Source organism: Hemiscyllium ocellatum (assembly GCF_020745735.1).
Source record: "Hemiscyllium ocellatum isolate sHemOce1 chromosome 27 unlocalized genomic scaffold, sHemOce1.pat.X.cur. SUPER_27_unloc_7, whole genome shotgun sequence".
NCBI classification, from domain to species: Eukaryota; Metazoa; Chordata; class Chondrichthyes; order Orectolobiformes; family Hemiscylliidae; genus Hemiscyllium; species Hemiscyllium ocellatum.
The window spans coordinates 346,137-372,109 of record NW_026867516.1 but is presented as its reverse complement, the minus strand read 5'-3'; the positions used below and the strand labels follow the sequence as shown (position 1 = coordinate 372,109).

The 25,973-nt window shown below is 47.0% G+C and overlaps 4 non-coding genes across 4 annotated transcripts; 2 read left to right on the top strand and 2 right to left on the bottom strand.

Annotated features, from left to right (window-relative positions):
- Positions 1-406: 406 nt before the first annotated feature.
- On the bottom strand, positions 407-478 carry trnae-cuc (transfer RNA glutamic acid (anticodon CUC)). Its single transcript has one exon. It is a non-coding gene; the product is annotated as a tRNA-Glu (tRNA).
- Positions 479-10,822: 10,344 nt separating this feature from the next.
- On the top strand, positions 10,823-10,894 carry trnae-cuc (transfer RNA glutamic acid (anticodon CUC)). Its single transcript has one exon. It is a non-coding gene; the product is annotated as a tRNA-Glu (tRNA).
- A 9,087-nt stretch (positions 10,895-19,981) lies between these two features.
- Positions 19,982-20,053, bottom strand: trnae-uuc (transfer RNA glutamic acid (anticodon UUC)). Its single transcript has one exon. It is a non-coding gene; the product is annotated as a tRNA-Glu (tRNA).
- A 5,188-nt stretch (positions 20,054-25,241) lies between these two features.
- Positions 25,242-25,315, top strand: trnan-guu (transfer RNA asparagine (anticodon GUU)). The gene has a single exon. It is a non-coding gene; the product is annotated as a tRNA-Asn (tRNA).
- The last annotated feature ends 658 nt before the right edge of the window (positions 25,316-25,973 follow it).

Sequence of the window (25,973 nt, the reverse complement as noted above, 5' to 3'; positions counted from 1 at the left end):
AGATATTGCCCAGCGAGAGGAAGTTTCACTCTGAAACTGACAGGGCTGCATCCGCATTGTGACGTCAATAATGGAGGCGGGCCGGACAGCTGCCCTGCAGTTGAGGCACGTGTGGAGAGGAGGGCACTTTGCAAATCCCACTCTCCTCCAAGTCAATGCAGTTTGAGTTCAAGCAAAGCAAGGGGTTTAAATTTATTTTAGGAAACCACCTTTGTGCCGTGGGAAAACTCCCGCCGCTGGAAATACAGTGCTACAGATTCAAATTAACAGAAGCAGGAGTAGACCATTTGGGCAAGCCTACTTCGTCATTCATTAAGATCACAGCTCCACCAAACTGCACTATCCCGACTAACCGGTAAAGCGCATTTCAGAAGAATGGACAGCCCGTAGGCCAGCTAAAAACAGCTTCCCTGACCGGGAATCGAACCCGGGCCGCGGTGGTGAGAGCGCCAAATCCTAACCACTAGACCACCAGGGCGACACAAAGCCGCCCTTGTAGCTCTGCTGAAAATGGCCTCGCTGCCCGGGAATCGAACCCGGGCTGCAGCAGTCAGAAGACTATCACCGGTGCATCCAGCAATGTAACGTTTTTGTGTCCATTGCTCCCGATGCGATCTCTATAACATTGGGGAGACTTAGAGTCAAGTCACATCTCCGGGACTCTCCTGCGCGCCTTTATTGCAAAAAAGCGCGGAGTGGACCCGGAAGCTGGTGTAGCGCAAGCTAACCTGGGTAGGTTTCTCTTCCTATAAATGCGCGCAGGAGAGTCCCGCAGATGTGACTTGAATCCAGGAGGGGAAATTATTTCAAACATCAACGTGACTTGAGAAGCCCCGTGATTACACGCAGCCTGCGTGGGAGTGTTCTGATTGTGCCCAGAACTTTAACTCTGTAGCGAAATGTGGACTAGTGCTCTCACTGTAGACGAGCCCTTCTTTGGATCGTTGAAGCTGCTGAGATGCAATGACCCCTGCACCGTGGAAACTCTGTGGAAGCAAATTCAATTCCCCAAATGGGCTGGAGTGTCACCAGCTGAAAATGTGTTGCTGGTTAAAGCACAGCAGGTTAGGCAGCATCCAAGGAATAGGAAGTTCGACAGCATCTGCAGACCTCATTTTTTACCTGGAGTGTCACGAGGACTGGCATGAAGCCAATCGATTCCTTCAGTCCAAGACTGCCAGCGGCGCGGCAGCAATTTAGTGGTTAGCACCGCTGCCTCGCAGTGCCAGGGCCTTGAGTTCGATTCCACCCTCAGGGTGATTGTCTGTGTGGAGTTTGCACTTTCCTACCCCCCTCTCCCAATCTCTGGGTGCTCTGGTTTCCTCCCAAGGTGTGCAGCTTAGAGTGGATTGGATGTTCTAAATTGAGGGATTAGCTGTGGAGGTTATTGGGTGGGATGCTGTAAGGGGGGGTAAGTATGGATTGTTGGGCCAAAGGACCTGTTTCCACAGTGTAGGGGGTTTGATGATTCCCCCAACGTGTTTGCAGCCTGGCTTCCAGCTGCATGTCTCTGTGCTGAAGGTCCTCCAGCATGTGTTTTCCCTAATTTCCAGCACCCAGAACCTCCCACCTTCTGCAAATCGAAAGACAAGTCCCACCCTGCCCTCTCCAATGTGTGCTATGTAATTGCTTATTCAGTTTTAGTGGCGCAGCAGAGGCCACACATGAGGATGGCATCAACCAGGACCTTGGATTCTTGTCACATGACAGGTAACCCCACTTCACTGCCACGCTCTCTCACACCCACACAAAGCACACATTCTCACAGTCACACAGATCCCTCTCTCAGACACACACATATGCACCCTCTCACAGGCTGATACTCTATCACTCACACACTTTATCAAGCACGCACACAATCACACGCACGCTCATGCATGTACACTTACATATAAGGCTTTGGTGTGATTTTGTATTTGCAGATACATTGTCCACTTTTTGAGCCAAATACAATCTACAGGCAGTCAATCTATGTGAGATTTTATAAATTCCTACTTTGGAAATCGAACCAGTCTCACTTAAGATTGGGATACAGACCTTACGTTGTGACGAGAATGTGCTTCAAACAAGTTCTGGGATTTACATATTAATGAACCAAAGCCTGCCACCCTATCATTAATATATATTGTAAAAAGCTGCTGGCCCAGCACTGATCCCTGCAGTACCCCACTGGTCACCGCCTGCCATTCTGAAAGGAAACCGTTTATCACTACTCTTTGTTTCCTGTCAGCCAACCAATTTTCAATCCAAGTCAGTACTTTGCTCCCAGTACCATGCGCCCTAATTTTGCTCACTAACCTCCTATGTGGGACTTTATCAAATGCTTTCTGAAAGTCCAGGTACTCTACATCCACTGGATCTCCCTTGTCCATCTTCAGTTACCTCCTCAAAAAATTCCAAAACTCGCTGGTGGGAGGAGCGGGTGAAGCCCTTTCCACACTGACAGCGGATGAACGCCCTCTCCATGATATGGACCCTTTGGTAGATTACAGTGCAGATGTCTGAGTGAACCCCTTCCTGCACACAGAGCATGTGAACGGCCTCTCCCTGGTGTGGATCAGCTGGTGTCTCCACAGGTTGCCCACATGACTGAAGCTCTTCTCGCACTTAGGGCAGGTGAATGGCGCCACTCCGATGTGAACCTGCTGGTGTGTCTGCTGGTGGGACGACTGAATGAATCATTTCCCACAATGGCGGCAGATGAACGGCCCCTCCCTGGTGTGAACTCGCTGTTGTGTCTGCAGGCTGCACAGCCAACTGAATCCCTTCCCGCATACCGAGCAGGAGAATGGTGTCTCCCCAGTGAGAACGCATCTGTGGGTGTCTAGCCCCAATGGGGAAGGGAACCCTTTCCCACAGTCCCCACATTTCCATGGTTTCCCCATGAGGGGAGCATTCTTTGTGTCGCACTGGGTTTGAAATTAAAAACAGAATGGATGCATAGTCTCTCCCCACTGTGAGGGGTGAGATTTTGATCCCCCAAGCTGAGTAAGTTGTTTGACGCATTTTTCACAGACAGCGTACTGAATCTCCCTCACTCGGGTGTCTCGGTATTATTCCTGCCATACCAGTGTTCAAAATCTCTCACACAGACAGAAACAAACATTTCTTCTCGAATTGAATGGCTGCTGATATTCAACCCCCATTGACTCAAGTGGCGCTGTCAGAAGATGATGTATCATTTGTTTTCAGATTTCTTTCTGCATGTCTTCCTGCAAAAAAAAATCACAAGTTGAGTGATCACTGTCAGTACTGTTAAATGAACGTAACATTGGTGGAAATTCCTGTAGATTGCTAGATGAGTGCTGACCATATATTATGCAGGACACAAAAAACCCTCATGCAACAAGATAGTCTTAAGTGTGTATGGAGGAAAACTTAATTTAGATCGCAATAACCTGGAACAAGCTGTCGACAAAGGTGCTGGAAATGGAGCTGAATCAAGAATATGATAATGAAATGCCAAGGCTGCTTGGGAAAAGAAAGCCAGTGAAGTTACTGAATGACTTCCTGCTGTCCTAGTAAATAAAAAAAAGACAAGTATAGAATGTAACTCTATTACTGCATTAGAAGGTGTAAAATCATAGCCACAAAGTTTTTTATAACAGCCAACAATATCAGATATACACCATATGAAGCAACATATATCAACATTTGAAATCAATGTGCCAATCTCTTAAATACTTCCATGAGAAACTACCCTTATAATTCTGAAGACGAGGTAAGAAGCAAACCTTTTCCAAGGTGCAAACTGTGTACGTGCCAAACTGAGGGAATACACAAGGAAAATACCTTTGAGAGGGACAGAGAGCATCTGAGCACATTTGGAGAGCCTGCTCCCTCCATGGAGTCACTCCAGTTGCTACAAGTGAACAGTCTCCACCTCACCCTACACTCCCCCCATGCCTCTCTCTCTTCCCCTCCCAGGATGAGGAATGGAAAGGGGGTGACATTGCTTTACTCCCAGATGTTACCCAGAGGGAGGGAGTTTCACTCTGAAATTAACAGGGCTGCCTCCACGTTGTGACGTCCACAATGGGGTGGGGGGACGCACTGCGCCTGCGCTGCCCTGCAGCTGAAGCACATGGGGAGGGGAGGACACTTTGCAAACTCCTTTCGCTCTCCTCCACGTCAATGCGGTTTGAGTTCTAGCAAAGCACGGGGTTTAATTTTAGTTTTACACTCTCAGAAGAGGCCCACCTCTGTGAATCCAACTTTACTCCCCCACCTCCACTCCATGGAAATACCGATTTGAAAGACTCCAGAGTTCCTACCATACATGCTGTAGTGGGTTTGGTAGAAGCTGTTTATTTTCATAAACCATTTCGTCCTTGCCATTCAAATACTAATTTTACACAGATGGTGATTGATGTGTGCAATGAACTTCCTCAGGAAGCGGTGGATGCGGGTACAATAAAAATACATTTGTTTTAGGACATGACTAGGAAAGGTTTGGAGGGATACAGGCCAACAGCAGGCAGGAGAGACTGATTTAGTTTGGGATTATGTTTGGCATGGACTGGTTGGACCAAAGGTCCATGATCATGCTGTATGGCTCGATGGTAAGTTCATAGTTCCTTGAAAGGGGAGTCACACATAGACAGGATAGTGAAGAAGGTGTTTGATATGCCTGCGTTTATTAGTCAGTGCCCCAGTGCAGGACATTGGTTCGGCTACTTTTGGATTATTGCATTCGATTCTGGTCTCCCTACGATAGGATAGGAATGATGTTGTGAAACTTGAAAGTGTGCAAAAAAGCTTGATAAGGATGTCGCCAGAGTTGGAGGGTTTGTGGTAGAAGGAGAGTCTGAATAGGATGGGGCTGCTTCCCTGGAGGGTCGGAGGCTGAGGGGTGATCTTATGGACATTTATAAAATCATGAGGAGCATGGATAGGGTAAATAGGCTAGAGAAAGTGGTAGAGGCTGGTACAATTACAACATTTAAAAGGCATCTGGATGAGTGTGTGAATAGGAAAGGTTTGGTGGGATATGGGCCAAATGCTGGCAAATGGGATACTAGATTTATATAGGACATCTTGTCAGCATGGATGTGTTGGATCAAAAAGTCTATTTCCGTGCTGTATATCTCTATGTCTATTTCATAACAAATGTTTTATTTCTGTTGATATAAATATTGTTAGGGAGAGAGAATTCCTCAAGTAGGGGATGATAAGAATCCTGGGAGACCCCTAATTCTGTTCTACTATCTAATTAACACACTTTAAGCACCAAATGTGCAATTATGTTTAATTTTGTTTCATTTTTCTTGTTTTATTCCCTGCTCAGATGACTCTCTCATTCTGGATGGTTATCAAACTGAGAATATTTGGATTGGGCCTTGTTCGACTGAATGATTTATTGCTCTGGAAGGTGTAAAAGGGGCTCATTGTTTCAGTAGAAAGCCAGCTGAGCCGAGAACAGACAACATCTTACTCTGTGGCAACAGGGAGAAGAGGACAGAGAAATCAGGACCTGAAATCCGAGCTGACACGAGAGTACCATGTTATTAGTGCTTTGATTAGCAGTGCCAACCCTCTATCTTTACCTCGCTTCCTTTTCAACTTGAATGCCACGTGCCCCCTCAATATTCAGATCCAATCCTTGTCATCCTGAAGCCATGTCCCTGTAAGGAGTCTCAGATCTTAATTATTCTCTTCAATGTGTGCAATCAATTCATTCAGTTTTGTTACATTGCAGCACACATTCAGCCAGACAGTCTTCAGTTTCAGTTTTTGTGTTCTGTAGAATCCAGTTTTGATTGATTAGATTAGATTCCCTACAGTGTGGAAACAGGCCCTTCGGCCCAACAAGTCTACACTGACACCCTGAAGAGCAGCCCACCCAGACCCATTTCTTTCTGATTAATGCACCTAACACTATGGACAATTTAGCATGGTCATTTGACCTGACCTGCACATCTTTGGACTGGGACATTTACTTTCCGAGTCCCTTTCTATCATTCTCTGATGTTCAGTTTCCACATCACTACATTGCTCATCTGCCTTGATTCGGATTGGCCATGAAAATGCATGTTTATACATTCGCAGTAATAGAAGCAGGAGTAGGCGATTTGGTTTTTCGAGCTACTCCACCATTCATTAAGAGCATGGCTCATCTATCCATCGTCTCAGCTCCTCTTACCTGCATTATCCTGACTATACTAAATTCACCTACCGTACAAAATCCCATCGAACTATGTCTTGGATATGGCTGCTTCTACTGCTTCCTTGGGCAGAGATTACCATAGATTCACCACTCTCCGGGAAAAGCAGTTCCTTCTCCTCTGTCTTAAACCTACTCCCTAATCTTGTGACCTAGTCTCACTCACCGGCAGAAACGACTAGATAGCGTGGGTCTGGGTGGCTCGTTGGATGGGTCAGTGTGGACTTGATGGGATGAATGGCCTGCTTCCACGCTGTAGTGATTCTATGATTTACCGCAGTTGTGTTTGCCATGGACTGCAGCAACAGAAACTCCCACCTCCTGCAAATCGAAAGACAAGTCCCACCCTGCCCTCTTGTACGTGTGTTATCTAACTGCTTAATCATTTCTAGTGAATACAGCCCATACCTCCCGCTGCTGCCAGTAACCTTTACAAAGCTGATGAGACAATGCAATACCTGCAGTACTGAAAATCGTAAGGCTTCTAACGCTACCAGTTACTGATTCACCACTCCCACTGATGGACAGCATTGGAAATACAATGTTGGAGGCTGAAAGAAATGAGCAGCTTAAAACAAAAACTCACCTAACCCTTCACTAGGTTCCCTGTCAGCACACTTTACTTCAATCACTTCAACTCCACATTAAAACAAATTCCCACTTTCCACCAATATTCTGAATGTCCTCACTCACTCAGTTGCTGTCTCACAAATGAAAGATTTCATTGTAGCTTCTGCTCCCAGTAAGGATGAAACATCCTTGAAAGCTGCTCTGAAGGTCCAGTCTTCACAATGACACTTCTGCTTTCCTTCAGTCCAAATTGTCCGTGCTGACCAGATATCCCAAATGCCTTTTAAAATGCTTTAATTATACCAGCCTACACAACACCCTCTGCGTAAGGAAGGTGCCTGTAAAGTTCCTTTTAAATATTTCCCCTCTCACCTCAGACCTATACCCTCTAGTTTTGGAAACCCCTACTCTGGGGAAAAGATTTTGGCTATTCACCCTATCCATGCTCCTTATGAGCTTCTATAAAGTAACCTCTCAGCACCCAATGATCCAGAGAAAACAACCCAGCCGATTCAGCCTCTCCAGATAGATCAAACCCTCCAACTTTGGCAATAGCCTTGTAAATCTTTTCCAAATCCTTGCAAAAGTTTGTAACACATTTCCTGTAGCAGCGAAACCAGAACCGAATGCAGTATTCCAAAAGTGGCCTAATCAATGTCCTTTACAGTCGCAACATGACCTCCCAACATCTATATTGAAATGCACTGACCTATAAAAGCAAATATACCAAATACCTTTTTTGCTATCCTGTCTACCTGCGACTCCACTATGAACCAGCACTCCAAGGTATGTTTATTCAACAACACTCCCCATTAAAAGTGTAGATCCTGCCCTGGTCTGCCTTTCCAAAATCCATATTTCAAAACGGGGTTGAGAAACATATAAGCAGTGATTGAATGGTGGAGCAGATCTGATGGACTAAATGGCTTAATTTCTGCACCTATGTTGTATGGTCTCCTGCTGTCCTGGACACAGTGAGAGAATTGGAAGCAGGAATAGGTCATTTATATTTCCAGCTGGCACCAGCATTGAACAGTTCATAACTGGATATAAACATACCTGCATCTAGATGGATAGGCTGAGACTTTTTTCACTGGAGCATCAGAGATTGAGAGGTGACCTTAGAGAGGATTATAAAATCATGAGAGGTATAAATGAGGTGAACGGCAAGTATTCTTTCCCTAGTGTGGATGTTTCAAGATTAGGGAGCACATTTTGAAGGTGAAGAAAGAAATATTTTAAAAAGACATGAGGGGCACCTTTTTTCTAAAAGATAAAGAGTAGATTGTGTGAGGAATCAATGTCCAGAGGAGTTGCTGGATGCAGGTGCAGTTACAAAGTTTAAAAGGCATTTGGATAAGTACATGAATAGGGAAAGTTCGGAGGGATATGGGCCAATCATTGGCAGGTGGGACCAGGTTAGTTTCAGAACACCATCAGCATGACGTGTTCGACTGAATGGTCTGTTTCTGTGCTGTATGACTCTGTAACTGCTCTGTACTGGTCTTAAAACCATTTTCTTGCCTCCTCCCATAACTTCTTCGTTCTTCAAAGTCACATGAACTCAGCCTTGAATAAATTCAATAACCGACCTAACTGTAGGAAGACATCCTCACTTCTGAACTCAATTCCTCTCGCTGATATACCACTTGCTTTGTTCATTGCTTGCTGCACTTTCTGACAACTGGCAGTGACTGGTGTAGAAGGACACTGAGGCCCCTTTGTCTATCCACACATCACTCCTGATGAAGGTCTCGTGCCCGAAACGTCAACTCTCCTCCTCCTCAGTTGCTGCCTGACCGACTGTGGTTTTCCAGCGCCACAATATTCAACTCTGATACAGCACAGCAGTCCAACGTTGAGCACGTACACCTTAGTCCAACACAGGCACCTCCCGATCACAACAAATATTAAGCGTCCAAATGCGAATACGGGAGACAAATGCCGACGCTATTTTATTTTGCCGATTTTTTTCCCTGTGCCTCGACATTTTATTTCTTTTGCATTTTGTCTGGCTGCTCAACGTTTCTGTCCTTTCCCCAGGGTCGAGGTATTCCAAAACTAGAGGGTAAAGGCTTAGGGTGTGGGAGAAAGATTTTAAAAGATCTAAAAGACTAGGAATAGAACATTCACCCCTTACTGGGCGAAAGTGAGGACTGCAGATGCTGGAGATTAGAGTCGAGAGTGTGGAGCTGGAAAAGCACAGCCGGTCAGGCAGCATCTGAGGACCAGGAGAATTGACGTTTCGGCAAAACCCTTCATCAGGAAATAGCCATGGGGAACTGCAGGGCTGTAGCGTAATCGAGTGAATCTAAGTGGGATGCTGTTGGGAAGGTCGGTGTGAATGGCCTGGAATGATGATATGGTACCATTGCCTTAGCCACGTGTATATTGAGAAATGTGGGAGGAGTGGGTTCCAGTTCGTTGGACATTGACACCAGGCCTGGAGAAGGTGGCATTTGTGCCGTCTCTCTCTTCACATTCTGCCCCCTGTCCATTTTCTCCCCATTCACTGCCCCCTGCCCATTCTCTCTCCTCACACTGCACCTCTATTCTCCCCCAACCCTCTGAACCACAGTCTATTCCCCTGTCCATTTCCCTCCTTTCTCCACCATCACCAGCGACCCCCTTATCCCCCGCCCCCCCCCCCCACAATCGTCCTTTCTCGTGCCTCAGCCCTCTTTGATCGTTGTATGAAGTCTTTCTCAGGGGAGATAGAGAATGGATGGTGATGACTTTACCTGGGAAACACGGCATGTGGGAAATAGTTGATATTTAAAATTGAGAATAACTAAAACTGTATATTCAGAAACGTCATTAAAGTCGGCAAGAATGTTATTTTTTCCAAAACAAAAGCTGCAAAAATCTTTCTGAAACTTGCATTGATGTATGTGCAGTTAGGCCACAACAAAGGAGAGGCTGTAAGGAGTGAATGAGTGAATAAAAGACAAGTCCAACCTTGCCCTCGAGGAGAAAGTGAAAACTGCAGATGCTGGAGATCAGAGTCGAGAGCGTGGTGTTGGAAAAGCTCAGCAGGTCAGGCAGCATCCAAGGGGCAGGAGAATCGCGTTTCGTGCATAAGCACTTGGCACTCGGCCATCGTTCGTTCAATCCCCCTGCGATGGCGCGTGAACTCACTGGTGCCTCCGCAGGTGGGAGGAGCAGGTGAATCCTTTCCGGCACTTACAGCAGGTGAATGGCCTCTCTCCGGTGTGGAGCCGCTGGTGGGACAGCAGTGCAGCTGTCTGAGTGACCCCTCTCCCGCACATGGGGCACGTGAATGGCTTCTCTCCCTTGTGGACTCACTCGTGCGCCTGCAGATGGCTGATCCGACTGAAGCCCTTCCTGCACACTGAGCAGGTGAATGGCCTCTCCCCTGTGTGAATGAGTCTGTGGGTTTTCAGCACGGATGGGGAAGGGAATCCTTTCCCACGGTCCCCACATTTCCACTGTTTCCCCATTGAAGGAGCTTTCCTTGTGTTACTCTGGGTTTGAAATTACCAGTCTATCCCCACCGTGAGGGGTGAGAGTTTGATTCCCCCAACCTGAGTAAATGGTTTGAAGCACTTTTCACAGTCAGCGCACTGAATCTCCCTCACTCGGGTGTCTCAGTATTCTTCCTGCCACACCAGTGTCCAAAATCTTTCACGCAAACATGTCTTCTTGATTTGAACCCGGGCTGCAGCAGTCAGAAGACTATCACCGGTGCATCCAGCAATGTAACTTTTTTGTGTCCATTGCTCCCGATGCGATCTCTATAACATTGGGGAGACTTAGAGTCAAGTCACATCTCCGGGACTCTCCTGCGCGCCTTTATTGCAAAAAAGCGCGGAGTGGACCCGGAAGCTGGTGTAGCGCAAGCTAACCTTGGGTAGGTTTCTCTTCCTATAAATGCGCGCAGGAGAGTCCCGCAGATGTGACTTGACTCTCCTGTCTCCCCAATGTTATAGAGATCGCATCGGGAGCAATGGACACAAAAAAGTTACATTGCTGGATGCACCGGTGAAAGTCTTCTTACTGCTGCAGCCCGGGTTCGATTCCCGGGCAGCGAGGCCATTTTCAGCAGAGCTGCAAGGGCGGCTTTTTGTCTCCCTGGTGGTCTAGTGGTTAGGATTTGGCGCTCTCACCGCCGCGGCCCGGGTTCGATTCCCGGTCAGGGAAGCTGTTTTTAGCTGGCCTACGGGCTGTCCATTCTTCTGAAATGCGCTTTACAGTTGTTTATTGATCTTCACCGTACCTGGGTGCTGCAGTGTGATGTAGCTCGTTCAAATCGCATCCTGATGCAGATTTGTTTGCATGTGTTGGAATGATTGCTTCTGCAGCTACAAACGAGTGAACAGTCTTCACTCTCTCGACGGAGCAGGTCGGGGCTGCTTGGCAGTGTCTGTTTGTAGACGCGGTTCCGTGTGTTTTACAGTTTAAATTTAATTTTTTCTTGTATCCATCAATGTAAGTTTTTGTGTCCATTGCTCCCGATGCGATCTCTGTAACATTGGGGAGACAGGAGAGTCAAGTCACATCTGCGGGACTCTCCTGCGCGCATTTATAGGAAGAGAAACCTACCCAAGGTTAGCTTGCGCTACACCAGCTTCCGGGTCCACTCCGCGCTTTTTTGCAATAAAGGCGCGCAGGAGAGTCCCGGAGATGTGACTTGACTCTAAGTCTCCCCAATGTTATAGAGATCGCATCGGGAGCAATGGACACAAAAAAGTTACATTGCTGGATGCACCGGTGACAGTCTTCTGACTGCTGCAGCCCGGGTTCGATTCCCGGGCAGCGAGGCCATTTTCAGCAGAGCTACAAGGGCGGCTTTGTGTCGCCCTGGTGGTCTAGTGGTTAGGATTTGGCGCTCTCACCGCCGCGGCCCGGGTTCGATTCCCGGTCCGCGAAGCTGTTTTTAGCTGGCCTACGGGCTGTCCATTCTTCTGAAATGCGCTTTACAGTTGTTTATTGATCTTCACCGTACCTGGGTGCTGCAGTGTGATCCTGATGCAGATTTGTTTGCATGTGTTGGGATGATTGCTTCTGCAGCTACAAACGAGTGAACAGTCTTCACTCTCTCGACGGAGCAGGTCGGGGCTGCTTGGCAGTGTCTGTTTGTAGACGCGGTTACGTGTGTTTTACAGTTTAAATTTAATTTTTCTTGTATCCATCAATGTAAGTTTTTGTGTCCATTGCTCCCGATGCGATCTCTATAACATTGGGGAGACAGGAGAGTCAAGTCACATCTGCGGGACTCTCCTGCGCGCATTTATAGGAAGAGAAACCTACCCAAGGTTAGCTTGCGCTACACCAGCTTCCGGGTCCACTCCGCGCTTTTTTGCAATAAAGGCGTGCAGGAGAGTCCCGGAGATGTGACTTGACTCTAAGTCTCCCCAATGTTATAGAGATCGCATCGGGAGCAATGGACACAAAAAAGTTACATTGCTGGATGCACCGGTGATAGTCTTCTGACTGCTGCAGCCCGGGTTCGATTCCCGGGCAGCGAGGCCATTTTCAGCAGAGCTACAAGGGCGGCTTTGTGTCGCTCTAGTGGTTAGGATTTGGCGCTCTCACCGCCGCGGCCCGGGTTCGATTCCCGGTCAGGGAAGCTGTTTTTAGCTGGCCTACGGGCTGTCCATTCTTCTGAAATGCGCTTTACAGTTGTTTATTGATCTTCACCGTACCTGGGTGCTGCAGTGTGATCCTGATGCAGATTTGTTTGCATGTGTTGGGATGATTGCTTCTGCAGCTACAAACGAGTGAACAGTCTTCACTCTCTCGACGGAGCAGGTCGGGGCTGCTTGGCAGTGTCTGTTTGTAGACGCGGTTACGTGTGTTTTACAGTTTAAATTTAATTTTTCTTGTATCCATCAATGTAAGTTTTTGTGTCCATTGCTCCCGATGCGATCTCTATAACATTGGGGAGACAGGAGAGTCAAGTCACATCTCCGGGACTCTCCTGCGCGCCTTTATTGCAAAAAAGCGCGGAGTGGACCCGGAAGCTGTTGTAGCGCAAGCTAACCTGGGTAGTTTTCTCTTCCTATAAATGCGCGCAGGTGAGTAACCCGAGGCACTACAGGGGTAGTCCCTCCCACCCGCCCTCCTCCTCTAACCTTATAATAAGATCCGTTATGGTAAGCAGGTAAGTGCTGCATTTTGCTTGTTCTATTCTTCAGATCTAGTTTTTTTTAAAGCTTACTTTTGGAGGGATGGCAGCGAAGACAGTGCAATGTTCCACTGCAACATGTTTGAGGTGAGGGATGCCATGGTCGTTCCTGCTGATTACACTTGCCATTAGTGCACCCATCTCCAGCTCCTCCAAGTCCGTGTTCGGGAACGGGAGCTGGAGTTGGATGAAATTAGAATCATTCGGGAGGCAGAGGGGGTCATAGATCGCAGCTTGAGGGAAGTAGCAACTCCAAAGATTGCAGACAGATGGGTGATAGTGAGGGGTACTTGGAGATGGCAGCCCGTGCAGCGACCCCTTGCGGTCATTCCCCTGAAGAACAAGTGTATCATTTTGGATACTTGTAGGGGGGACGATTTACCAGGGGTAAGCAGTGGGGTTCAGGCCTCTGGCACGGAGCCTGTTCCCAATGCTCAGAAGGGAAGGTTGGAAAAGGGCAGAGCAAGAGTTATTGGGGACTCGATAGTTTGGGGCACAGATATGTGGTTTTGTGGGGGCGAGAGAGACTCACGATTGGTATGTTGCCTCCAGGTGCAAGGGTACGTGATGTCTCTGATCGTGTTTTCCGGGTCCTTAAGGGGGTCGGAGAGCAGCCCGAAGTCATGGTCCACATTGGCACCAACGACATAGGTAGGAAGAGGGATGAGGATGTTATGCATACTTTCAGGGAGTTAGGTTGGAAGCGCAGAGTTGGAACAAACAGAGTTGTTGTCTCTGGTTTGTTACCCATGCCACTTGATCGCGAGTTGAGGAATAGTGAGAGAGAACAGATAAATGCGTGGCTACAGGGATGGTGCAGGAGGAAGGGATTCCGGTATCTGGATAACTGGGGTTCTTTCTGGGGAAGGTTGGACCTCTATAAACAGGATGGTCTACACCTGAACCTGAGGGGCACCAGTATCCTTGGTTGGACGTTTGCTAGTGCTCTTTGGGGTGGGGGGGGAGTTTAAACTAATTCTGCAGGGGCATGGGAACCGAGACCGTAGCTTTAGGGTGCAGGAACTTGAGTGTAGGGAGGTTAGGAACATGGCATCAATCTCGAAGGAGGGTGCCTCTAAACAGGAACGTGACTTGAAGTGTATGTACTTCAATGTGAGAAGTGTATGAAATAAGATAGGTGAACGTGCAGCGTGGGTTGGTACCTGGGATTTCAATGTTGTGGCTATTACAGAGACATGGGTAGAACAGGGACAGGATTGGTTGTTGCAGGTTCCAGTATTTAAATGTTTTAGTAGGGTCAGAGGTGGGGGTAAAAGAAGGGGAGGTGTGGCATTGCTTGTCGTCCCTACTGATTACGCTTGCCGGAAGTGCACCCATCTCCAGCTCCTCCAAGACCGTGTTCGGGAACTGGAGCTGGAGTTGGATGAGCTTAGAATCATTCGGGAGGCAGAGTGGTCACAGATCGGAGCTTTAGGGAAGTAGGAACTCCAAAGATTGCAGACAGATAGGTGACAGTGAGGGGGACTTGGCGAAAGCAGCCAGTGCAGCGACCCCCTGCGGTCTTCCCCTCAAGAACAAGTATACCATTTTGGATACTTGTTGGGGGGATCACTTACCAGGGGTAAGCAATGGGGTTCAGGCCTCTGGCACGACTGATTTTTCTACATCCGACTGCAATATAAATACAGATCATTGTTTCCAGTTTTGGTGGAACAAAAGACATTGTATTGGTGGATAATTACAGTTAGTGCAAACACAGCTAGCCATCGATAAATATTAATCCTGTTCACTTCAATGGCCAATTTCAATTCAGAAACCAAGTGCACTCGGCTGCATGTAACATAGACAACATGACAAAATGGCTGATAGGAGGAGAAACGGGGCATTGAGGAGGAGTGAAATGTTTGCTTTTGGTCACCTCCACAATTGTTAGAAAAACAGGTTGAAAGGATTCTTAAAAGGTGGCTGAAGTAGTGGTGTGGCTTAACACTTCAGACAGCGCAAAGTGGAAGACCACTTTCTAGTGGAAGAAAAAGACATTTCTTATTTCTGAAAGAACTGGGAAACAGAAGAGGGGATGAAATCTGACTTGGGAGCTATTTCCTATTTGTTGAGGATGTTGCTTCATCACAGTCTTGGTTTAGAGCCTAAGCTCTTCATCAGGAATAAAGGGTGGTCCAAAGGGGCTGACAGATAAATGGGAAGGATGTAGGGCTGGGGGAAAGGCAGCTGGGAGTGTAATAGGTAGATGGAGGTAGGGATTGATGGTGATAGGTCAGAGATGAGGGTGAAGCAAATAAGTGAGAAGCAAGGTGGACAGGTATGACAGGTCAAGAGGTTGATGTCGAATTGGAAGGTTGGATCTGAGACAAAGTACGGGAGAGGAAATGAGGAAAGTGATGAAATGTACATTGATCCCATGTAATTGGAGGGTCCCAAGGCAGAAGATGATGTTTTTCCGACAAGCGTCGGGTAGCAAGAGTTTGGCAGTGGAGGAGGCCCAGGACTTGCATGTCCTTGATGGAAGGGGAGGGGGAGATAAAGTGTTCAGCCACAGGCGTTTAGTTTCTGTGACCCAGAGCTGTTCCCTCAAACATTCCGCTAGTTGGCGTCCAGTTTCCTAAATGTGGATGAGACCATATTGCGAGCAATGGACATAATCTTATAAATAGATTGCATAAATCTTAGCCTGCTGGAGTTATTTTCTTTTACTAAGTTAAAGAAAACTTTAATTAAATTGTGTGACTGCATGAAACGGTTTGATGGTCAGATTTGAATCATCACACTCAAATGAGACAATGCAATGAATATCAGTGAACTGCTCTTTTTGTTAAAAAACACAAGTTCTTGATTTATTTTCACAACTTACTGGTATTCACACCTGCACATTCAATGTCAAACTCTGACATCAGAAATGAAATTACAGCATTAATTTTGACTTACAATATTCGAACAAACAAATTAATAGCACACAGTGAATACCAAGTCTGATTCATATGATATTAATTTGACCAAAAAAACATAAAATCAAGCTGGGAGATAAGAAATGGGGGAAGGGCAGAAGGCAAGAAATGCAGCATCATAGAAGGTGCTCCTCCAGGGAGTGTATTTTACCAACTACAGCTGCTAAATATAAACAAGCACTCTGACATGATCCTCCGGTTTTAATGTGAACCATAGCCCTATACAGTAGGTACCATTTAAATGAGTTAATAGATACAAGTCTTACCCCCCGCTTCTTGGAGCTCGGGCCTTGCTCCAGCTCCGGGGGATTGCTGCCACTGAAGAATCCTTGGGAAGCAGGTGTAAAGGCAAGATACAGAACAGAGCACCTTTGCAAATGAAAGCAGCTTATAGAGACATTAAGCAACAGCATCACAGGGTTTTGACCCATCGACCTCCGGCTTATGTGCCCAGCACGCTCCCGCTGCACTACTCTGCTTCTGGACACCCAACAGCTGGATTGTGGATCAGATTAAAGTAGGTCCTAAACTCTGATTACATCGATACACAAGGCAGTGAAGAAAGGTTTCAGCACACTGGCCTTCATCAGTTAGGGAATTGAGTATAGATGTTGGCAAGTTATGTTGTAGTTATACAGGACGTGGATGAAGCTGCACCTGGAATATTGTGATCAGTTTTGGTCCCCTTGATGTTCTGACTTCTGACTTCTTCAACTCTGGGTTCGTGTTGAACTTGATGGGATACTTTGCCCAACTCAGCATTTTTAAACAGTATCGTTCTGAGGGATTCATTTAAAACTTTTCAGGAGGTGAGCTCAACAAGACTGAAAAATTCAATGTTACTTGGACTCTACTTTAAACTTACATCAGGACCAGTAGTCAGAGACATGTACAGCATTGAAACAAACCCTCCGGTCCAACTTGTCCATGCTGACCTGATATCCTAAAATAATCTAGTCCCATTTGACAGCAACTGACCCATATACTCTGGCAGCTCATTTCATATGTGTACCACCCTCTGCATGAAGAAGTTGTCACTTTAATTTCGCCTTTCACCCTAAATGTCTACTCTCTAGTTCTGGACTCCCCCATCCCAGGGAAAGGACCTTGTTTATTACACTGTCCATGCCCCTCATAATTTTGTAACCTCTATTAGGTCACTCCTCTGCCTCCGATGCTCCACTGAAAACAGCCCCAGCCTATTCAGCCTCTCCCTGTAGCTCAAACCCTCCAACCCCCAGCAACATTCCCGTAAGTCGTTTCTCATCGAGAAGTCAACGTTTCAGTCCTGAAGAAGGGTTAATACCCAAAACGCTGACTACTCCACATCCTGGTGTTGCCTAGCTTGCTGTATTCTCCCAACCTCCTGCTTGCCTACATCGGGTTGCAATATGTACTGGCTCAGTGGTTACCACTGCAGCCTCACAGCACTGGGGACCCAGGCTTGATTCCAGCCTTGGGTGGCCGTCTGTGAGGAGTTCGCACATTCTCCCAGTGTCTGCGTTGGTTTTCTTTGGGTGGACCTCTTTTCTTTCATAAACCAAAGATGTGCAGGTCATGTGGATGGGCCATGCTTAATTGCCCATAGAGTTAGGTACATTAGTCAGAGGGAAATGGGTCTGGATGGGTTACTCTTCGGAGGGTTGGTGTGGACTTGTTGGGACGAATGGCCTGTTTCCAGACTGTAGTTAATCTCATCTGCACTACTTTTGTCACTAACGAATGGCAGAGTAAACTCGACGGGCCGAATGGCCTAACGTATGCTCCGATGGTCTTGCAGTCTTATTTTCTCTGGATCATTTCATTGGCAATGCACAGTCCCTGGCTCAATGAGCAGCAGTGTCCACTGAAAGCAAAGCTCAGAGGTTCGAAGAACTCCTACAATGTGGAAACAGGTCCTTCAGCCCAACACAACTGCACTGATCTTCCAAAGACTAACCCACTCAGATCCATTTTCCTACCCTCCATAAATTGCACACAGACCCCAAAGGGTGGAATTATTCCTGGGTTCCTGGTGCCATGAGGCAGCAGTGCACACCCTGAGCCACCATGGGGTTGTGGTTGTGGGGGGTGGGGGAGGCAATTGCAGTCCATCAGAAACAAAAACAGCCCACCTACTCTCCCACTGCACCCACTGTCAGAGCTGGCAGGAGATTCAGTCCTGGGGCGTTCCCAAGGCAGCGTCACCAGTAGGATCTGATTGCTGGGAGCGCTGGTGCCCCCGCTGGTGCTTCTGCAAGTTGCAGGAAAACATGAACCTCTTCCCATACTCGGGCCAACTGAAGGGCATCTCCCCGGTGTGGACACATTGGTGCTTCAGTAGGGCGGAGGAATTGCTGAAGGCCTTCCCGCACTTAGGGCAGCAGAATGGCCTCCCCAAACACCCCCCCCCCCGCCTCCCTTCCCCCATGTGTGGACTAGCTGGTGCTTCAGCAGCGTGGAGGAGCGGGTAAAGACCTTCCCACATTCGGGGCAGGAGAACAGCTTCTCCCTAGTGTGGACGGACTGGTGCCTCAGCAGGGCCATGGAATTGCTGAAGGCCTTCCTGCACTTATGGCAACTGAACGACATCTGACCAATGGGTCAATAGGTCGGAGGAAAGAGCAAAGCCCTTCCTGCACTCGGGGCAGAAGAGCGGCCTCTCCTCAGTGTGGACCCACTGGTGTCTCAGCAGGTGGGAAGAACAGCTGAAGGCCACCTTGCACTTGTGGCCGGAGAACAGCCTTCCCCGGTGTGGACCAACTGGTTCGTCAGCAGGGCGGAGGAATCACTGAAGGCCTTCCCACACTCAGGGCAGCAGAAGGGCTTCTTCCCCTCTGTGGACCCATTGATTCTTTAGAACCCTTTCAATTTCCACAATATCCTTCTGATAGGAGGAAGACCAGAATTGCACACAATATTCCCAAAGTGGTCTAACCAATGTCCTGTACAGCCACAACATAACTTTCCAACTCCAATACACAGTCAGAGGATTGGGAAACCTCTCAAAACCCACAAAAAACAAACAGGAAAGAATGGAAGGACAAACCGAAGTTTTGAGAGTCAGCTTGGAAGCATCACTGAGAAATCAACGGACTGGGTTTATTGGGTAACCGTTCTCCTTAAATACTCTATATACTTATTTCTCTTGTACACTTCGTAGTTTCTCTGTGCTGCAGTGTGTAGTGGCTTGTTGAAATAATGTCCTGATGCAGCTTCGTTTGTGGGTGTTGGGATGATTGTTTCTGTAGTTAAGTATTTGGTTTGTGTGTGTTGTTTTTCTCTAGACGCTAGTTTGAAGTTCCCCATTGACTGTTCGCTCTACTGTGACAACTAAGAATGGCATTTTGTTGTTGTTCTGCTCCTCTTCAAACCAGGAGCCCCCCTCAGGCCATAGTCTCACTACTTGGAACACCAATACACAGACTATTCAAAGGCATCTACTGAAGACTAAAACACCAAGTCGAAGATTCACGGCACTCCATTTACTCCATCCAAGAATTCTTGAACACAAAAGACACTAAGATAGAAGAGGATGGAATAATGCTGTCCTTTGACATAGAGCCCTGTTCACATCCATTAACATCAACGTGGCCAAAGAAAACTGAAGACACTACTCGAAGAACCAAAGACACAAACACAGCAACAACTTCATCAGCAAAGATAACACTGTCAACCTCGTGGAGCTGTGCCTTACCACCTACTTCCTATTCAGTAACAAGCCCTACAAACAAATAAAGGAAATAACCAATAAACCACCAGTATCAGGATTCCGAGCAGAAGCAATAATGCAGACACTCGAACAAACAGCTCTTCCAACGACCCAACCCAAACTTTGTGTCCGCCACAGTGATGACACTTTTGTCATGAAAAAATGAAACAAATTAGAGGAAACGTACAACACCATCAACAATATACTCACTGGCATAAAATTCACAAAAGAGGAGAACAACACCAAAGTGCGATTTCTAGACGTCACAGTCGAGCGAGCAGTCAATGGTAAATTCAAAACAGCCTCAACAGGAAAACAGCGCACGCGAACTAAGTACTTAGCTACAGAAGCAATCACCCCTACACATACAAACAAACTGAATCAGGACACTATTTCAACGAGCCATTACACACTGCAGCACCCAGTAACTACCAAGACCAAGATGGAACTGAGAGTGGGTAGCCAAAATATCCGCTGAAAATTGCTTCCCTGACCGGGAATCGAACCCGGGCCGCAGCGGTGAAAGCGCCGAATCCTAACCACTAGACCACCAGGGATATATCCGTGCACGTTGGCAGCTCTATTAAAGATTGCTTTCCTGCCCGGAAATCGAACCCACGCCACGGTTTTGAGAAAGCTTCCACCAATGTCATTTCTTGTATCCATTGCTCCCGATGCGGTCTCCTCTACATTGGGGAGACTGGAGACTCCTCGCAGAGTCAAGTCACAGCGCTTGGGGGAGCATCTCCAGGACACCCGCACCAATCAACCCCATCGTCCTATGGCCCAAAATTTCAACCTCCCCCGCCCCGTCCCACTCTGCTGAGGATATGCAGGTCCTGGGACTCCTCCATCGCCGCTCCCTCCCCACCCGATGCCTGGAGGAAGAACGCCCCATCTTCCGTCAGGGATGAATTCAACCCCAGGGCATCTGTTTCCTTATTTTCCCTCCCTCACCTTACCTCAATTCCAACCTTCCAGCTCAGCGCTGTCCTCATGAACTGTCCTACCTGCCAATCTCCCTTCCCACCTATCCGCTCCACCCTCCTCTCTGATCTGTCACCTCCATCCCACCACCATTCACCTATTGTGCTCTTTGCTAATTTCGGCCCAGCACCCCCCAATTTATCTCGCCACCCCTGGAAGCGTCCTGCCTCTATTCCTGATGAAGGGCTTTAGCCCGAAACGTCGATTTTCCTGTTCCTCGGAAGCTGTCTGACCTGCTGCGCTTTTCCAGCACCACTCTGATCTAAACTCTGGTTTCCAGCATCTGCAGTCCTCACTTTTGCCTACCCAATAAACCCAGTGTGCCAATTTCACATCAACAAACTGACACAAGCAGACACAACATCTGCAGAAACGCTAGCCACATTACTTTGCATTAAAGACATCTGTGAAATGATGTCCAGACAACTCAACCCTCTCAGCATTAAACAGCGGCTAATGAACCAGAAATACCCAGTACAAACAACCAGCAAACGTATGTTATTTACAAAATACCTTAAGACCATAAGACATAGGAGTGGAAGTAAGGCCATTCGGCCCATCGAGTCCACTCCGCCATTCAATCATGGCTGATGTATTATCTTGTACGTCTCTATTAAGTCTCCACTTAATCTTCTAAACTCCAATGAATACAATCCCAGGATCCTCAGCCGTTCCTCATAGGTTAGACCTACCATTCCAGGGATCATCCGTGTGAATCTCCGCTGGACACGTTCCAGTGCCAGTATGTCCTTCCTGAGGTGTGGGGACCAAACCTGGACACAGTACTCCAAATGGGGCCGAACCAGAGCTTTATAAAGTCTCAGTAGCACATCTCTGCTTTTATATTTCAACCCTCTTGAGATAAGTGACAACATTGCATTCACTTTCTTAATCACGGATTCAACCTGCATGTTTACCTTTAGAGAATCTTCGACTAGCACTCCCAGATCCCTTTGTACTTTGGCTTTACTAATTTTCTCACCATTTAGAAAGTAGTCTATGCTTTTATTGTTTTTGCCAAAGTGCAAGACCTCGCATTTGCTCACGTTGAATTCCATCAACCATTTCCTGGACCACTCTCCCAAACTGTCCAGATCCTTCTGTAGCCTCCCCTCTTCCGGACTACCTGCCTGTCCACCTAACTTCGTATCATCTGCAAACTTCGCTAGAATGCCCCCAGTCCCTTCATCCAAATCATTAATATATAATGTGAACAGCTGTGGCCCCAACACCGAACCCTGCGCGACACCACTCGTCACCAGCTGCCATTCCGAAAAAGAACCTTTTATCCCAACTCTCTGCCTTCTGTCAGACAGCCAATCCTCAATCCATCCCAGCACCTCACCTCGAACACCATGGGCCCTCACCTTGCCCAGCAGCCTCCCGTGTGGCATCTTATCAAAGGTCTTTTGAAAGTCTAGACAGACCAGATCCACTGGGTTTCCCTGGTCTAACCTACTTGTCACCTCTTCAAAGAATTCCAACAGGTTTGTCAGGCATGACCTTCCCTTACTAAATCCATGTTGACTTGTTCTAATCAGTCTCTGCTCTTCTAAGAATTTAGAAACCTCATCCTTAATGATGGATTCTAGAATTTTACCAATAACCAAGGTTAAGCTAATTAGCCTATAATTTTCCATCTTTTGTCTTGATCCTTTCTTGAATAAGGGGATTACAACAGCCATCTTCCAATCATCCGGGACCTTTCCTGACTCCAGTGACTCTTGAAAGATCTCAACCAATGCCTCCGCTATTTCCTCAGCCACCTCTCTCATAACTCTAGGATGTATCCCATCGGGACCAGGAGATTTATCAATTTTAAGACCTTTTAACTTTTCTAGCACTATCTCTTTTGTAATGGCAACCATACTCAACTCAGCCCCCTGACTCCCTTTAATTGTTGGGATATTTCCATGTATTATACCATACAAGAAAATATGTACATGAACTCTGCCACACAGTTCCCTGTGGCAAGAAATGCTGGGATGAGATAAGGAACATTTTTTTAGCCAAAACGAATCGGCACTGACTGGACAGCCATTTAAAATCAACACTGTCATGTCACGATAGAAGATGCAAAGGGATGTACGGTTTTCTTATTTTCTGAAGATTTACAAAGCTGAGACTGGGTTTTGGTGATTGTTCCCTTTCCACTCCCAGGAACCACAGTGGTTGGGGCGGTGAGTTAAGGAGAGTGAAATGTGCTCGTGAGCAGCGTGTGGGGCTATTTCAGCTTCCTCTCCTCTGACAGCGCTGTGACTTGACTCCGATGTTCTCAGGGACACTTACTGAAGCGAGACAGTGAAGAGTCTCGTTCCTGCAGATCAGGAATTCAAACCGAATGCCGGCTTCGAACCGAATGCTTTCAATAGTCCAAACTTTGTGAAGCAGTATCTTTCACTAGCAAATAAAACACCCTTGTCCTCAGGTGCCTGCTTCATTTCGATCACGATTTCCAGCCCCTCACTGTTCTAGTCTCATTTCCAAACACTTGACTCATTGCCTCAAAAGCAGCTCTGTGGGTATCTGCTTGTTCCACCCTGACAGGCGGTGGGTTGCAGATTCCCGACCAGTCCCAATGTGATTGAAATATTTCAACCCCTCCACTGATTTGCATCTTTAAAAAAAACGTGGAGCAATCTCCCTTTCTTTTTGACGACGTTTCTCAACTGTAGTCGGCAGGGTTCACACCTGCGTGGGGAAACCGCAATGGGTTTCATGTCCATCGCATTAACCACTCGGCCCACCAATACAGAACCACACTGACAGCTTCACTTCCCAAGTCTGTCTGCCTGTGGAGCTGAGAAAGAGTGAATCATTGCAGAGTTTGTTTGAATCCAGTCACTTCACAGGTTTTGAAAGGATTAAATATCTGCAAATGGCGAGTCTGTGTGTTTCATCCCGAAAGATGAAATGGACATTCAGTTAAAAACAACAACAGAAATTGCAGGAGCAACTCAACAGGTCAGGCAGCATCCGTGGAAAGAGAATCAGAGACAACATTTCAGAACTTTTTTTTCCTTCTCCAGGTACAGCCAAACCCGCTGAATTTCTCCAGCAGTTTCTCTTTCTGTCTTGGATTCTCAGCATCCGTAGTCCTTTACGTTAGAAATTCAATCAATTCAGAAACTCCTTTGTACTTCCTCAGTAGAGAAGATTTCCGTTTGGGAAACATTTTCCTGACACCATTAAAAACGCGAAATTCGCAGCGGTCGGAGCGAGAAACACGCAACACCCTGTCCCTCGCTGGTCTGGAACCACCAGCCTTTCGATTGATAGCCGAACGCACTGATTTATTGAGCCACAGAGACAGGATTGGCCAGCCTACCCCCGCAGTCTCTTTGAGGGAGCTACTGTTCAATTCATAATTCAGCCTGCCCCGCCCAGAATTACCATTGTCTTCTATCAGTTTTACTTTTCCATAATAAAGCCTTGGACATTCACTGTGGAGACACCGGGGATAGTCTGATCCCACCACCTGCAGGCACATCTATGTCACAAGGAACTAGCCCTCCTACACCGGGGCCATCACCCTCCGAGCGTTTCAGTGTTTTGCCTCTTACCGAATTTTCTCATTGACCCCCAGCCGTGAAGGGGTTTGAATTCCTGATATGCAGAGAATTCTTTCAATGTCTCAGATCAGTTCATGTCCTGAGAATATCAGAGCTGAAAATGTGTTGCTGGTTAAAGCACAGCAGGTTAGGCAGCATCTAAGGAATAGGGCTTATGCTCGAAACGTCGAATTTCCTATTCCTGAGATGCTGCCTAACCTGCTGTGCTTTAACCAGCAACACATTTTCAGCTGTGATCTCCAGCATCTGCAGACTTCATTTTTTACTGAGAATATCAGAGTCCATCTCCCGGCCTCTTAAACAAGGGGACGGTGTCTGGACTGTCTCTGCTCAGTCGGACAGTTCATCCTTCATTCTCCTCTAATTCCACTTCCCAAAGAGTTTCTAAAGCTTCACAAAGCTGGAGACTGGGATTTCTCTTTTACTTCCTGAGAATTATTCCACCTGCTAACTGACAATATTTTGCCAAAATCTCCTCCCTATTGTAACACTTGCATCATGTCCAGGGATGAGGAATTTCCATTTTGTTGAGACATTCCCAATTTGGGAATGTTGTCTTTGGAACAAAGAAGGTTAACTGGAGATTTCTAGGGGCTGTTGGCAATGATGGGAGAAGAAGTGGTGGGACTGGGCAGGTTAATGATCAGAAGAACCTATTACCACTGACCAGGGTCAGTTACCAGAGGGCAGGGTTTGAAGTTCTTTAATGGAAAGCAGCATTTGTGTAGAACAAGCACAGCGAATACTGCAGAAAGCCAACGGGTCGAGCAGAATCTGTGGAAAGGTAAACAAAGCCGATGTTTTGAGTGTGCTACGGTTTTTGTTCAGAACTCAGTGATTTGCCTCTTCCCGAAGTTGGTCCAGGTCTGTGTCTCAATTGGCAAACACATGGCAAGTGCAGTGCCGCAATGTGGCTCGGGGCCAATGAGAAAATTCGGTAAGAGGCAAAACACTGAAAGGCTCGGAGGGCAATGGCCCGGATGTAGGAGAGCTAATTCTTCGTGACATGGATGTGCCTGCAGATGGTGGGATCAGACTGTCCACATGTCTCCACATTGAATGTCCAAGGCTTTATTATGGAAAAGAAAAACTGATAGAAGACAATGGTAATTCTGGGCGGGGCAAGTTGAATTATGAATTGAATAGTAGCTTCCTCAAAGAGACTGCAGGGGCGGTGCTCGTATCTGTCTCTGTGGTGCAATTGGTCAGCGCGTTCAGCTGTTAACCGAAAGGTTGGTGGTTCGCGCCCATCCAGGGACGGAGTGTTTGGATTTTCTTAAAACAAAATCAGTGAATTGTTTAAATGGTGATATATTGGAATGTGGAGAAAGTGAGGACAAGAGGTGAAAGTCGAAAAATGTGGCACTGGAAAAGCGCAATAGATCAGGCAGCATCTGAGGAGCAGGACAGTGAGTTTTGGGCACAAGCCTTTCACCAGGAATGATGTAAGGATGCCAGTTGTCGGGCAGATGCAGCAGGCAATGAGCAAGGCAAGTGATATATTATGAAGAGGAATTGAGTTCAGAAGTGGGGTACAATTACAATATTTAAAGGCATCTGGATGAGTATATGAATAGGAAGGGTTTAGAGGGTTATGGGCCAAATGCTGGCAAATGGGACGAGATTAATTTTGGATATCTGGTTGGCACAGACGAGTTGGACGAAGGGTCTGTTTTCGTACTGCATGACTCTAATGATCTTTGATGAAAGCAAAAATGTCGCTGTGAAGAGTGGACTTCCAGAAGCAGCTTTCAACGATGTTTTGCCCTTACGAGGAGCATAAATCTTCATTTTTTTGAAGATAGCAGCTGAGTGAGTGACATCCAGGACTTTGTTAGAAAGTGGGAATTCATTGCACTGTGGGGCTGTAGTGTTTTAAGGTTTACCGGCAGTAAGTACAGTGTGCTGAGCGGGGAGC